We start from the raw sequence: 4760 nt of genomic DNA, 5'->3' as shown, positions 1-4760 counted from the left end.
CCAGTAAACTGATAAACCTTCATGTGGAATAAACACAAATCATGCATGAGCGAAAAATATCTGCTGTTAGAAATAAGACTGTATTGAATACCTCACCTGGAGTTGGTTTATATACAAATCCAGTTAGATTGCACAGTTCACTTAAGTTATTCACACGACTAACCAGCTCAGATATGAAAATTATAAAATTACTTCCATTACATATGGAGGTCATTTTAAGAAGGCCTATGCCTGTCTTCTAATTATTTTCCCACATTCCCTCCCACTAGAAGAAGATTATAAAGCAAGATACAAAGATTTTAAAAAGCAAAAAGTATAAAATCTAGTCTGTTTTCCGTTGGCACTTGGGATATTCTCCTTCCATACTCCTGAAGAGAGCTTAGCCTCTGCTGCTGACCCTCTACTGACTCACACAAATCCTCTAACCACGGTAATCTATATATTGAAGTATTATGTCCGCTTGCCTGGCATCATTAATAAATGTCAGCCTTGCAAACCTAGACCTCTGACTGTGTCTCTGTATTCTATCACCTTCAAAAATTATTTCAAGCAAAAAACTATGCTCAGTAACTTCCAAATATGGGAAAATAAGGAGAATCAATAAATAATAATATTTTTTATCACAACAAAAGTCAATACTTCACATCTGAATAATTGAATTTTTTCATAAAATTCTTTTCAGCTGGTAGCAGCTGCTAAGTTTAAAGCTCTCTGTCCTCCAAAATGCTTCACTGATCTGAAGATCTCACAGACTACAGGTGACCACCAAAGGACAAATGTACAAAACACCTGCATGCTTTATTTCTAGTCTTAAAAGTATGGAGAAGTAAACTAAATTTTGCAGTGTATAATATACATATTTTCTTCGAATATAATAATATAAAAACTAAGGTTGTCTGTAAACTGATGTTACCAATATTAAAACCATGTCTTATGTACCAGCATATATAGACTGCACTATTAAAACTGCAAGCAGTAAGGTAATTAAAAAAATAGCGTTCTAGAACTTCATTAACAAAATTATGTAGTTTGTGTGAAGAAATTTCTGTTTTCCTTTTATTTAATGGAATGTGTAGATCTACTTTCCCCCCCACTGTCCATGGTGCATATAACAAGGTTTCATATACATTGCATTGTCTGTAAATTTGCCAACTCAGTGTGGGTTTTGATGCTTGCTCTTCCTACATTTCTTCAGTTTTTTCACGAAAGATTATTACATAAATATAGTTTCTATTAAGTACAAATCAAGAGGAATTACTCCTTGTAATACCATTTTAAGTGGATATAAACTTGTTATAGAGATAATAAAATAATACAAAATTAGTATAAGTAGGTTGGTACAGTTTTAATGGAACAGAACCAGAACTGCTCTTTCTCTTACTTGTAGCTTATTTTATTTAGAAATACATATGTGACCCACAGATATACAATTCTGTGTCCTATCAGTATTTATATTAAATTATCAGTTCCATAAAAATAACAACATAGCAACTCAATATAAATTGGTTGACAGTTTAAGCAAAATTCAGACATTAGTGCTTCATCAGCAATCCCTTTTTGGAATTCTGATTCCCACTGGATAAATCATTTGCAACGTGTATTGCTATGCAGAGTAAATATGTCCATATTCATAGTAAGAGTGAGGAAAACCAGACAACCATGTGCTCAAAAACAATTTTTAAGCAGTTAGTTCAGTCTCATAAATAGCTCCAGAGAACTACATCAAACACTTATTTTTCATAAAAAAGACCAATGTAATATCATATCAAAAAAATAGCTGAATAGCATTTATTTGTCTGAACAGTGAAAGATTCAATTGATGTTATTCATGAGTAATTAGTTTTTGAGTTCAACATTATGTAGAGCCAAATTCTGTGAAATACGGAAAGCAGCATATACCCCACAGGGGACAAAGTCTCCCATTTAATACTTGCCTGTATTTCTTGAAGGACTTTAAGCCTCCCCTGAAGTCATGCATTTTGCACAGCTGTGGAAGCTGAATAGCCCAGCTCTTTCAGGGACTGCAATGTGTATATGTTGTGTGTAACACCAACATACAGGCCTAGGAAGTGACACTATTCCAAACAGTAGCTGTATTTCTCTTGTTCTGGATGCTCTGCAATTTTTTGGAAGAAATCTTTCTATTGGCCCCAAGCAGTATATTAACGCAGTTCTTGGTGCTCGAGGCATGAGCTCTGGCGTGCCCCAGGTCAGAGCGAGTCCAGCTGCGATCTTCTGTGCGTTGCTGAAGCGACTTCGGCATCAGGAAAAGAGGTGCTGGCTGGGCTCGCTAGCTGGCTTCTCAGAAGAGGAAACACGGCAGGAGCCAATGGCATTGGCTCATGTTAGCTTGGAGACGAAGAGAGAGGCTGTTCTGGTCTGGCTTCTAACACGTTTATTGTTAGAAGCCTCGCAACCCGAACAAGCTCGGAAGGGATGGAATGTGAGGCTGGGAGGCTTCCCCGAGGCTGGTCCTCAGCTTTATAGGGAATTTGAAAACCGCGGTGAAAGAGGAAAACAACCAATGAGTTACAAGCCAGGGGGAGGATACAATGTAACAAGAGCCACTGGGGGGGGGGGGGAGGGGGGGAACCCAGAGGCAGGAGTTACAACAAAGAACCCAGGAACAACTGAGTAACCGGGAATTTTCCCGAACTGGGGGAGGCGGCTTCTACCCAGGCACTGCCGAGGGGGTGTGGCTTAGGCTTCTGAGCTGCCCACCAACCCACCCTCTGAGTCTGCCTCTTCTGGGAACTCGATCCAGGGGAGGGGCTGGGATTGATTGGCATCACACTGCCCCAGCCCCGCAGTGGGCTGGGTCACACCAACAGTGTAAGTGCCACCTCCATCCATCAGTGGAGAAAACCGCTGACCGTACTCTCTGTGCTTTGCAAACTATGTATACTGAACAGTCAGGGTAGGAGTTCCTCAGGTATGTTAATGTAAGATTAATAGTAAGTTCCTCAGCTTTATTTTTGTATGTGTTTGGGATTTCACCATTCTGTTAAATGTTCAGTATTACATAGTGACTGAGAGGATAAGGTAAAGATGACACTAGATTTATGAGGCTATGGTTTTGACCTATTTAGTCAGCTTGTCTGTAGTGTATATTTACATTTTTAGATAAATGAAATTCATAAACTCCCTTCTACAAACAGGCAAAATAAAATTATAGGTAAGCTACAGGTTTTTTCTATCCAACCAGTAAGTCCAATGTCTCTCGTGGTTTCAAATATTTTGTCTGTAAAAACTATGTTAACATCACCTTGTTGAGTCCTTAAAGCTATGTCAGAGGGTTTAATTTGCAATAAAGAAATATAATTGCTCTGTACTTAGCAAAGGTGAGATTTTTTTTCAAGCTAGTTATTGCTGTTGCTTTATTCGCCAGAGATTTCTTTACGCTTCTGTGGAAGCAAATGACAGGACCAATATTAAACTGCAACTCTGTGACAAAGAGAAGTAAACTGCTTCACCAGGAGCTCCTGACTTTTCCTTCCCCAGTCAAATTCTAGTCGCTTCAGCAGGGATCACCTATAATAAATCAGCTTTGTGCTCATTTCAGCAATGGCAAACAATAAATCACAATAATTCTCTTACTGTTCAGAGAGATTTCAATTCTTAGGAGATTTTTAATCACAGCAGAGAGGGAAGAGTGTTAATGAGGTCTATAAATTACCTCTAAGGAGGGTAATTATGTCCAGTGTTGTAATAAAGGCTGAGACAGCTAATATCATTAAGCAATTAAACACTTTTTTAGATTGTGAAGATAAATTTGAATTAAAATATTACTGTAAACAGGGGGCCCATTTATTATGGCGCAATTGATTAGATAGTGGACTCAGCTGATATTGCTCTGGCTTAAACAGGTTCTGTGAACTTCATTCAGATTTTGTAAGGTAACAAGGCTACATATCACAAGTAGATTGTTACTGCATTATCATCACATAAATCCATGAACAGCATCTTTACTTGCACTCTTAATTAGATTTTGTTGAATGCAATTATGATAATTTCTTCTTAACTAGCTTCTGCTCATCTTTTTTCTTGTCTAGATTTGTCCTTACCTTTCAGCTTTCTTTTTCTTTTCTGTGGTCTGCATTCCTAAAAAAAAAAAAAAAAAGAACCTCATCATGAAAATTAAATAACTGCTGAGTACCTAACCACCCCTGATTTTGTGCCCAAAACTGAAATAAAATACCTTTTACTTATCCTCTGCTTTTTCGGAATGATGCAGTGTGTTGCTTCCTTCAGCATAGTGGCAAAGTTCATTAGCAGAAGAGAGAAATATTCCTGTACTGATTTATCCTGTAGGTTTGTGATTAGGATGTTTTTAGAAGGGAAACAAAGACTTTGATTTTTATCAGACCAAAGATTATATAAAATATAATTTTCTGGGTGGCTGATTTAGTAACTTTAAGCTAATTATAAATTGCTTGATGGTGGGAAGAAAATACCTAGAAGATGCAAGAGACTGACAGCCCAGAGGAATGGCCGAGCCAGCAGACTGTGGGCTACTTAGGAAAAAAAATCAGGAGAAAAAATAAATCAAGGGGATCGGTGTGGTAGTGTTACAATATTTTATGGAAGATTTAAATATTAACACGGGGAGAGCAAACAAACACAGGTCCATTGGACTAGCCCAAGAACCAAGACATTCACTTATTAATGACAGACCAATGATTTATGAAATCCTTGTCTCTAGGAGCTGTTCCCCTCCTAAGGCAGTGCCCAGACCCAGTCCACAGCAGACTCTTGCTTTT

At 37.9% G+C, this 4760-nt stretch overlaps 1 long non-coding RNA gene across 2 annotated transcripts; it reads right to left on the bottom strand.

The window, feature by feature from the left end:
• Positions 1-3380: 3380 nt before the first annotated feature.
• On the bottom strand, positions 3381-4506 carry LOC138105826 (uncharacterized). Of its 2 annotated transcripts, XR_011148712.1 has the most exons (4): positions 4455-4506; positions 4199-4305; positions 4065-4101; positions 3381-3531 (listed from the first exon to the last, which is right to left on the bottom strand). It is a non-coding gene; the product is annotated as an uncharacterized lncRNA (long non-coding RNA). The 2 variants fall into 2 exon arrangements; XR_011148711.1 differs by having other exon boundaries at positions 4199-4470.
• Positions 4507-4760: the final 254 nt, after the last annotated feature.

This window comes from Aphelocoma coerulescens, chromosome 2 (genome assembly GCF_041296385.1).
Source record: "Aphelocoma coerulescens isolate FSJ_1873_10779 chromosome 2, UR_Acoe_1.0, whole genome shotgun sequence".
Lineage (NCBI taxonomy): Eukaryota > Metazoa > Chordata > Aves > Passeriformes > Corvidae > Aphelocoma > Aphelocoma coerulescens.
Note: the sequence above shows the minus strand (reverse complement) of the source record. Positions and strands in the feature narration are given on the sequence as shown.